At 39.2% G+C, this 11,447-nt stretch overlaps 1 non-coding gene across 1 annotated transcript; it reads right to left on the reverse strand.

Moving 5' to 3' along the window:
• Nucleotides 1-10,806: 10,806 nt before the first annotated feature.
• Nucleotides 10,807-10,910, reverse strand: LOC118926824 (U6 spliceosomal RNA). Its single transcript, XR_005030625.1, has one exon. It is a non-coding gene; the product is annotated as a U6 spliceosomal RNA (small nuclear RNA).
• Between the last annotated feature and the right edge of the window lie 537 nt (nucleotides 10,911-11,447).

Raw genomic sequence — 11,447 nt, forward strand, 5'->3', positions numbered from 1 at the left:
ATTCTTGTATCTCCCTTTGGATTCACCTTGGTTCCTCCCCTCCAGCTTTTTTGCACAAGTTTGTGGTTTTTTCGTCATTTTTCCCATGAGCACCTAAACAAAACCCACTGTGGGGCCAAAACCACAATGTAAATGATATTATAATGGCCTCAGGGTTATTAACAGACAAGGTCTTCCTTAAGAGTGCATGGTTCGAAATTGGGAATGTCCCAGTGACCCTTATCTTTTGCTTTGCTTATCTATTTGTGCTGAACAGCAGAAGGGGCTGGTCTAAGGGAGACAGGGTGTTCTCTGGGCAGAGCCTGGCTGAAAACTGGGTGATCTGCAGCCCTCCTTTCTTCCCTCCTGCTCATGTCTATCTACCTGTCTATTCTAACAGCCAGTCCATCATTCATTCCCTCTTCTTGGTTCTAAAACAATTGAAAACAAACACAATAGTCCTCTACCTCAAAAAAGAAATGTATACACATAAACAGAAAATCAATGCATTATCCCTTCCAAAAAAGGTACGAAGGCTAATACATGTCAGGCTGTCCCTGACTGCAGCAATCAAGTTATTCTTTCTTGGGGGAAGGGAAGTAAAATGCAGAGGAAATCATTGCGGTTGGCCCCAGAGTTGCCTGTGAGGTGAGAAGCTTTCATAAACTCCCATTTTATGAGCTGATGTAAGAACATATGGAGGAGAATGGTAGGGATATCCTTTTCTAATTATTTTACAGATGAAGTACCTGAAATTCTGGGGGCTAAATGACTTGCTCCAGATCACAGAATCTATAAGTGACAAAGCCAGACATTAACATTTCTAACTTGGAGCCCTTTAATCTTTCTTCTATGTTATATTCCTTCTCTATAATATGTTACTCTGACATCACACATCAAAATACTAAATCTTCCAGGATGTAATCCAATGAAATTAATAATATTCATTTAGATTATGCTCTCTCATAAGTCACTATCTTGTAATTCCTAAAGCAAAAGGACAATTCTTATAGTTTAGAAATTTCAGAAACATAAGGATGTTCGGGAACAAAAGGATGTTCAGGCTTTCATTAATTGACATTTTATTAACTAAAGTTACTGGGTTTTTTCCTACTTTTCAAGCTTTCTGGTATACATTTTGCTACCACAGAACATATTTTTATTTTCTGAATTTCTCATTTCAGTCTTTGAGTTTCTTAGGAAATAAGTGACTCTATCCCTATAAGTGTCCAGTAGTAAATCACAAATATCTGTATTCCTGAACATCAAAAAAAGCACAAAACTGAAAAGGGTCTCTCAGAAGACGTAAGAGCTGTGAGCCTTCATGACCTGGCAGAGGGCTGGAATTTGGTGAAAGTCTATTTGATGTGTGAATGGCTTCCGATACCACCTCTCTGACTCAATAGCTGGTGATGGCATTTAGGCATTTTCATTAAGTATCTCATTTTTTCCTCTGCTTAGCTTGAGGGTGGTTCCTGAATTACAGTCCCTGGCAGGACAGCTAAAACAGGAAAATATTAAGTTGTTGGCACACAGAAATTCCTTTCCTTCACCCTGAGATTCCATTAAAGCATCTCCGGTCTTTTACTGCAAGTTTTTATAATAGGTATTCCCTTTTATTTGAGGAAAGGAGACCATAAGCCACAACAAAGCTTTCTGCTGTCTTCTCCTTTGTAGCATGAAAGTGATAAAGGAGAAGAGAATGTACTATCTGGGTAATTCAGCTAAAACAATGTTTGTGATGTGATCAAGTAGATAGTTTAGAAACAGTATTTCTTCATTCTAATATTTATAGGGCACCTATGATGTGTTATTCAGCATGTTCACAATTGGCATATAAAAATGGCCAGAGCAAGATCACTACTTTTAAGGAGCTCAGTGTCTAGTGAGGGAGATAGAAGAATGAGCTGTCACAATGATGCACACTGTGGCAGGATGTGCTTTAGGTGAGTGTATGAATATACATAGTGAAGAGCAGCTTATCTGCCTGGTGCAAAGGGTAGGGGAGACGCGGGAGAAGATCTTTGAGCTGAGCCTTAAAAAACAAAGACAAGATATTCCAGAAAGACCAGATAAGAAAAGGCATCCAAGATAGGGAGGCATGAAAATGGACTGTGTGCTCAGAACGTAAAGTCCTCATAACCAGAGCAGATAGTGAGCTGAAGGGAGGGGATGACAGCAGATGAGACCAGAGGATAGACAAATGGCCTTGTCGATTTGAGAAGGACTTTGAACTTTTTCCTCTAGTTTTGTCTTTTCTAACACGTGTGAATTTCTTCTGTGCTGTTGCATGTGGGGTTTCTGGCAGCACACTGAAGAAGTAATCTTGCATCCATATCTACTGCAGAGCCTCTCCAGTCACAGTGTGAGTAGGATTGCATCCTGCCTTGATTACACAAAATTTCCATCCTGTTCCATGGACACGTGCTTTTCCTGGCCCAATGTGATAATTCTCTATGCCACTTGGCCCACCTCCAGCATCTGCACCCCTGCCCCGTCAGTTCCTGACCACCTCAATGCAGTGTGCTGTGGGATAGATGTCAGTGTCAGTGTCACCCAGGTTGGAGCCAACAAAGCAAAAACGGGTGCACTGCCCCAAATTTGGCAACACATCTGTTAAAACGACCAGTTGAGGAAATGAGTCAGAGAATCATTTCAGAATGCATTGAAATTAAGCAGGAGGGTGACAAGAACACACTTGTATTTTAGGACCTTAATTCAGGAGGAAGGATCATCTAGATAAACTACAGTCAGAGCTTTATCTAAATAGTGAGGAAGGAAGACAGTGTGCATACACAACAGATATGGACAAATTCACAATTTTAGAAGGCAGTAGAGCACTGGGATTGAGGATTTAGGCCCTGGAGTTAATCAGCTTGGGTCCGAATTACTGCTCCTGGGCTTACTTACCTGTTAGATGATGTTATATGGCAAGTTATAGATCATCTTTGTACCTCAGCCTCCTTATCTGTAAAATGGGGATTCTAATAGTACTTGCTTTTTAGAGTTGTCCTGAGGATTAAATGAATAATACATCTAAAACAATTAGAATAGTATGTCACAACATAAGTGCTCGATAAACGTCACTGTTATTACTATGCTGGAAAGAGAAAATTGATAGGATATGGGAAATGATAAGATAAAGAGAAATTAGAAAAGATAACAAAACAACTGAAACAATGATTGATTATAGATAAATGAAGAAAGAATCTATAAGGGGGTGAATGAAGATTTGGGGAACCTCATGAAAAAGAAAGAAGTTCAGTGCTTCACATCTTAAGTTGAGGAAGCTGTGTATACAAATTGAGATGACTGAAATTCAGTCAGTGAATTTGAGGCTTGTATGAATGACTGGACTGAAGGTACAGATTTTGGGAACTGTCAGCCTATAGTTGGAAGTTGGGGCCATGGGTAAAGGGGATTAAGGAAGTCAAGGAGAGAGCAAGGAAAAGAAAGTAGTTTAACCTATGACAATTACTTAAAATAGGTAATTTTCTCTTCTCTCCTCTTTTAAATTAATCCTATTTTATTTGTTCTGATAATGCAAGTAATTTATGATTTCTGCACAAAATCCTGAGAATTTTCTCAATGTTTCTTTTTTTAAAAATAATTTATTGGACTTTTCATTAGCAGCCTTTACTCTGAGAAGAAAAGTTTTTTGAGTCATCCCATACTGGGGCTTTGAAAACAAGACATGTAAAATACTTCCTGCTCTGTGGACTTCCATGAAGGCCAAACAGAAGTAGTCAGCTTGAAGCCACCCTTCTTAAATGAAAGCCCAGCTGTGTTCCTGTGCAGATGGGCAGCTGGGAGCCAGCTGCAGGGGGACGTGCAGCTCACTCTGTGACGAGGAAGGCTGCCGGGATCTTTGTGCTGCTGACACTTTGGCAGGGCAGGCTGGGATTAGAGGAGAAAGCCTATGATTGCTTCAGGTACAGACATTTTCCCTTCAGTGGCATTACTGCACAGCCTGGAAGTTAAGCTGCAAAGTGAATACTTTGGCCCTGTCTGGCCCTACCCTTGTCCACACCACCCCAGAGGCAGGGTCCCGAGGTGAGGAAGAGGGGGCTGCTCTGTGCCATCCTCACTGCCCAGAGATGCTCAGGCCTGTGACAGATGGCCACTTCCAAGGGAATATGATTCTGAAAAGGTTTTCCACAGTGATCCAGTGCAAGGTCAGGGCACAGGTGCGGAAGGAGTCCAGAGGAGATAAACCAGCAGGCAGACTCAGCACAGGTACAGGGCAGCAGCACAGCCATGCCACCAACCCCACACCAAGAAGTCAGGCTTCTAGGATCTCATCCAAGATTCTGCAATCAAAACATCTAAAAAGAAGCTACCTTAATTTCAGCATTTTGCAAGTTGTGTTTCACTCTTTAGGTATTATTCTGAATTACCAATAGAGAGGACCTCATCCTATTTTCACTGCTAAGATTCTCTAAAGGTATTAAAGCAAATCATCAGTGTCAATACTATGGGGTGGTAGATGCTGAGCTGAAAATATCTATCCCTCCCTTATTTTCCTACATCCATTTCCTTTGCATGTGAGCAGAAGGAAAGGACCTGATGTTTTCTTTCCAGATCCCTAGTCAGTTTTTATACGTTGGTTGACCTCCTCACTGCGACAGGAATAGAGATACATGATCCATTTATTTTGACATTTTATCCCCTACTTCCTGCCTTTTGCCCAGCTTTAGGGTAGCCACTTAGCTTCAGTAACTCTGTTTTTCTGCTCCTCTACTTCGCAATTGTTCACAGACCTGACATTTTGGGCTCTGATGTTGACTCTTTAGTACTATATGAAGTTGCCTTGTATTCTTATGAGCGTACTTTGTCCAACTGCCACTGAACACCACAGAGAGTTATTGCTTATCATAAATCATACCAGGCAAGGCCAACAGGTTGTGAACTCTCTTCTTGAGCTTCTGAGTAGGTAAAGTTAAAACAAACAAGAAAAAAACATGGCCAGTCTGAAAATGAACTACAAAATATTGAAGATTCTGGTTCTTGGCCAGAATTTATTGTAGGGGAAACTTCAAATTTTCCCACTCCTTTTCCTTTCCTTTCCTGGAGTTTCAGATTGCAGGACAGTTACAGTGTCATACAGAGTTCACGGCAGGTTAGGTAGAGCAACCTTCTTAGCTCCGGCCATTTTCAACCGTTTACCATCCTCAGTCTTAGCTTCATGCCTCCTCTTCCCACATTTCCCCTACTTCTTCCTATTTTTCTACATCCCCATTCCTCTAACATATTCTCCTTGGGGAAACCAAGAAGAAAAAACACCCCACTGGCCACTAAAACCAAGGTCTTGGAATTTTCTTATTTGTTGATATTGAAGGAAAAAAGGAATCAACAGGATGACTCGTTCGTCTTTTTAAATCCTACCTTATACTGGGATTGGATTAATTCCCAACTCTGAAAAGCCTTCAGAGAATACTCAAACTCTGTGAACATGAGTAGAGGAATTTCGATAGATTAAGAACAAATGTTAACAGTCAAGCTATTCCAGCATTGTTCTGCTTTCTTTCTCCAGGAGTATTTCAGCTGAGCTGCCTTTAATGGACACTATTAGATGTGTGACTTTTCTGACCCTTGACTTCTGTGATTTGGGGTGTTTGGGGGAGTACTAAGGCTTTTGCAGTCACTTTCCAGAATGAGCCTCTTCTTTAACCAGAATGGGCTTGCCTCCTACAGCCAACACAGGAAAACTTATCTTTAGAAAGCAAACACCTTGAGAAGAAAGGCTTAATGCCTGTAATTAAGTCATGCTGTTTACTGTAATCTAAGTATGTGTGTCTGTGTAAGAGAAGGATTGAGTAAAATGTACCTCCCACACATACTTTTTAAAAGAAGAGTTAAAATGAGTTATAGGAAGATTTGTTTCACTCCCAGAAAAGATTAATTTGGGAAACATTTCTTTGACACATTACCCATAATTAAAGTAATTCTTCATTTCCTCTGTTTCCTTTAAGTAAAAACTTGTAGCTTTATTTAACTTCCATCAGTTAACTCTCTCAAAGGAAAATAACCTTGGGCCCCATAAACACATACACATCATTCCTCACAGACAAAGGAAAGAGGAGCGATGGTTGCCCTCCGCTGCAGGGACACCAGCATTACTGCGGCTCCGAAGCCAGGTACTCAGCGTGTACCAGCTTTGTTTTCTACTTTTATTGACAAGGATTTTGACTTTGAAATTCTGCCTTCTGAATTTCACCAGTGCATACAGCCATGTATTTCTGCTAAAATTACACTGTTAGAAATGTTTGCACAGGAATATTCTTCAATCAATAGATATGTTTTGATCTCCTTTGTGCTGGGCACTGAGAATCAGTAGTGACCAAAATAAACATGATCACTCCATGGGTTTATAATCTGGTAGAGGAGAAAGAAATTAAACAAATAATTAAAATAGTAAAAAAAGCATCACAAAGAAAAATGTTGAGTGTTATGAGAACGCCCCATTAGGGCGCCAGATTGATTGACTGATCTATTTCCAGGGCAAGGAGGTGTTGGCATTTGTCAGATCAGGAGTCCTTCCTGAAGACTTGTCTTAACTGAGATCTGGAGGATGACTGGTATGTTCATACAGTGGGATTCAGTATAGCAACGGAAAGTGCATGAACAAAAACAGCAGGTATCACAATGGTTGAACCTCTATAACAAATTGTTTGGGGAAAATATCTCCTTTCCTCTTGGGTGGGTTGGTCTGATCTAATCAGAAGAACCCTATTAATAGAAGTATTAGAAGATGGAGAGAAAAGTCAACATTCTCCTGGTGGCCTTGAACACAAACTGCTGTTGTGGAGAAGGCACATGTTACGCAAGTGCGGGTGGACTTTAAAAGCTGAGAGTGATCCTCTACTGAGAGCCAGCAAGACAACAGAGACCTTAGTCTGCAACTGCAAGGAACTGAATCCTGCTAATGACTGGCATTCTTGGAAGAGGACCCTGAGCCTCAGATGAGCTCCCAGCCCCAAGTGATTCTTGATTTTATCCTTGTAAGTTTAAGCCTTGTATTAGGCTTCTAAGCATGTGGTAATTCATTTTGTTGCAATAGAAAATAAATACAAGTACTGAAGTAAAGTTAAGCAACTGCACACGCTCACACAATGTGGGACCGGAAGGGACCTGGAGGTCATCTTGGCCAACCCCCTCACTCTGTAGAAGACAGCAAGCCCTACAGGACCGATGAGACTTCAGGGGTGAACATCTAGTTAGTACCGCAGGGTCACGAGAGTCCAGGAAGAAGACAGAGGAGCAAAATAACACATGAGCAAGGCAGTGTCAGAGACGTGGGAAAGGATAAGGCAGTGATTCCAGATTATTCCAAATTAGTGTCTAAGTAAAAAGTACAGAGAAGTTAGTGGAACAGATAAAACAGATCTGGTTTCCAGCACTGTCCTACTACTTAGCTGTCATATAGTTTTGGACAACATGTTTAACCTTTAATAAGTTTCATTTCTTCATCTCCAAAATAAAGCTAACTTGTATACTTATAGTTACTGTGAAGTTTAAATGAGGTAATATACACACAGTACTTAACGTAGAGCCCTACACAAAGCCTTTGTTGTTGTTAGTTTTCAGTATCACCATTGCTACTGATGTCATTGTCATTATCACTATTTCTATTCCTATTATTTATTTTATTATGTGAGGTATAACCTTAAGAACAGAGCCTATATGTAAATCCTAAAGGAACTGTTTTACTATGCATGGTAATATTCTCTCTATGCCTTAGTATACTGTGAATGGGTTAAGCATTTTAGAAAGTTATCACTAATGTTTTCAACCTACCAGAGATTACATATATTCATTCAGGTAACTCAATCAGAAATCCTCAATTTCACCCTCTGACCATGACCTCCTGTAAGTCCAGCTCACTTACTGTATTAGGGTTCTCCAGAGACGCAGAACCAATGGAGTGTGTGTGTGTGTGTGTGTGTGTGTGTGCGTGTGTGTGTGTGTGTGTAGAGAGAGAGAGAGAGAGAGAGAGAGAGAGAGAGAGACAGACAGAAGGAATTTTTTTTAAGGAACTGGCCAATGCAGTTTTGGAGGCTGACCAAGTCCAGAATCTGCAGGGTAGACTGGCAGACTAGACTCCCAGGGTAGAGGTGATGTTGTAGCTCAAGTCCAAAGGCCTTCAACTGCTAGGGTGAGTCCCACCCACAGTATGAGGGTACTCTATTCAAGTATACCAAATTACATGTTAATCTCACCCAAGAAACACTCTTATAGAAATATTCAAAATAATGTTAATCATATGTCTGTGGTACTATGGGCCAAGCTGACACCTAAAATTAACCATCACACCTAATCCCTATGCTCACTCCTACAGTTTGAGTTTGCCTGGATGCCCAGTCCATTGATTTACCACTTCCAAACTCTCATCATTCCACTCTTTTCTACTAGCCCAGATTAATCACTTACTGCAAACACCCTGAACTCCTTCACCACTTTCACATTTTAAACTCAGTAATGTATCTACTTTGTGCTACGTCAGTTTTCTGTTGACTTTCTATCACTGATACTGAATATAAGAAAGTAGAGGAACAAGTTGTTCAAAGTTTCTGTGGGAAAAATAATTCTGAACTAAGAATGCAAACTAATATTAAGACCTATAAGGATTCATGATGTTTACCAACCAAAGAATTTCTCAGAGAGAATTACTAGAGGATAGGTTCCAGCAAAATTTTTAAAAATGAGTTCAAGGAAAAGCTATGAATTAAAAAAATAATAATTGAACAAGGAAAACTGTAATACATATAGTTAAGTCTAAATAGTGTTTTGATTACTTAAAAAATTAAGAATTGGCAATTAAAATTCCAGGTCGTCCTAAGAAAAGAGTGAGAATAAGGAAAGAAATGTGGTGTGATTTTGTGTTTGTATAGACACAGGCTAAGACAAAGACTTCATATTTTAAGCATATTTACAAGATGATGTTGTGGCTTTGGTTCAAAGTTAACTTAACCCTTTGGCCCACACTGCTTTGCATTTCAATCTTCAGGTCCCACACCCTTGCCAATTTAGTTTCAAATTATTTTAAATTGCCACTGAACACTATACAAATTTGGGGCATTGTGACTATAATTTATAAAGACCAGCCAGAGAGCCAAAACTTTAATCAGATTGTAAATGCTAATGGGAATACCTAGATGTAAATGATAGCATAATTGGATTCCTCTAATTGATTGCTTTTCACAGAATTACCTCCACCTCTTAAAGTTCTGATAGTGTCATCAATCATTTCCAGAAAACAAGAAAGATGTGTTAAATAGCATTTACTTTCAATGAATGGAGTGCTTTTGGTAATTTCTATTATATAATTGCAAAAACATGATTCCTGATGTCCCTATTACATTATTAGTTTCATCAACTAAATATTTTTATAGTAATATCGTAAAGCAAGTTTTAGAGTTGTGTTTAAATTACATCAGATTTTATCATGAAATTTGTCATATGATTGTTAGGAAATGGCTTTGAAATGTAATTGATTGGCTTAGCCTCTCCACATACAACTGTTTCTAAACCCTGTGGTTTAATCTAGAGATCAAGGATTGCAGTGTTTTGGATTTCAGACTGGATAGGTGCTGAAAGGAAGAGCAGCATTTTTGTGAATATCCAGCCACTCTGCAAGTTTTGCCTTCAAACTGATTCTGAAATGAGAGCTGTGGGTACATTTTGCCCTGAGGCAGGACAGGGAAGGAGAGAGACAATCCTTTTACTCCTTCCACCTCTGCCTTGCCCCTGTGTCTTTCCACTGGTTTCTGCAGATAATTTGCTGTTTATGACAGCTGCTCACACTTGCATTTAAAACTAAAGGATTCCACTGGACATTCCAGAATAGATTTTATTATTTGCCTTTATGTCCTACAAGAAATACCCTTTCAGCAAAATAGTTCTTGCTGAAGATCAGAATTAGTATATTGTATCCTGTAGTAGAAAGAAAACATTTCATTAGGAATCAAAGTCCTAGGTATTAGTCTCAAACCATTTTTTGTAATCTGATCCCTGAGGTACTTTTGAAGCCTAGACTGGCAACAGAAATTTTGAATGTTGTGATGTAATTTTGGGGTACTAAGAAATAGCCAAAAACTCCATCGTCCAAGTTTTTAAAATATTAATAGAAAAGATTAGAATTAATTATTTATTTGCCACTACTTGATCCTCTCTCATAGGCCTAATTAGCTCATCATTTCCTCTCCTCAGCCTTCAGCTTCTGCAACGGCGGACTATTCCTACTGCTAAACCCAAAAACTCAATCCCAGGGCGGAGAGGACCACTTGTCTTCATTCATTTGCTGTATTATAAAGTATTGTAAAATAAAGACAGTTAATCTCATGTTCTTTGAAATTAAAAGAAGTAATTGAAATCAAAAGGAAATATTTTATTAGGGCTTTGTGTGACTGTACTAATATTGCACCTCTGTAATGTTGGCCTTAGCACCCAGGAAAAAGTTAGGAAATTGTTGTCGGTCCTTCTTATGTACAAAACTCAACTTGAGATAACAAACATAATATGATTACTATGTTAGAACATCATACTTTGATTAATCTATCTCCCCAACTAGACTCTAAGGCCTTGGGTGGCAGTCCCTCCCAGCATGTACCAACCACAGTCTGAGGATTGGTGACACCATGAATCATCATAGAATGTTCTGAAAACATGGGAAATGTTATTTTATTTTGTAATAGTAAAGGACAAGAAATAAAACACTGCTTTTGGAAAATAAATAAATACCAGTGACAGGAAGAAACTGACTACATATTTTAGCATGCTTGGGGGTCATGAATATAAAAATCAGTGGAGTCTCTATTCTTTCTTTTTTAAAATATGGACCACTTCACACATTTGTATGTCATCCTTACACAGGGGCCATGCTAACCTTTGTGTCATTCCAATTTTAGTATATATGCTGCCAAAGTAAGCACAGTGGGACCTTCATTTAAACTCAGTGCCATCAGCAAATGCACTTTTAATGGATGAGAATGGTTGGTATCCTGATACTCACTTGGCTTAAGGCTTAGTACATTCTCACCATCCTATAAATCAAAGTGAATTAGCAAACTTTTGTCCTCTTGATTCTAGTTTAATTTTTGATCACAACATGTTATAGGTAAACTGATCCTTTCTTTTTAAATAAACTCTGAATCATTAGATAAATAATGGAAGAAGACCTGAGGCCTTTTCTAAGCCCCTAGTAAAAGGGTCATTAGGTTAGAGGGAGGTGAAGTGTTCAAAGGCAGAACCAGAGATGCCTCACAGCAGACACCTTCCAAGTAATCATCTTTCTCCCCCTTACCTCCTCTCTTTCCTCCTCTCTTCTGTGTTACTCACCTAGAAATTCAGGAAATTTCCATGTATAAAAAGAAGTTAATCACTTTGGATCAAAAATCTCTTTAAAACTGCAAGCTGAGTAGATCTAAACTTTGCTAAGTCAGCCATGAAATACGGGCCACAAACTTATT

The sequence above is a fragment of the Manis pentadactyla genome, chromosome 2 (genome assembly GCF_030020395.1).
Source record: "Manis pentadactyla isolate mManPen7 chromosome 2, mManPen7.hap1, whole genome shotgun sequence".
Taxonomy (NCBI): Eukaryota; Metazoa; Chordata; class Mammalia; order Pholidota; family Manidae; genus Manis; species Manis pentadactyla.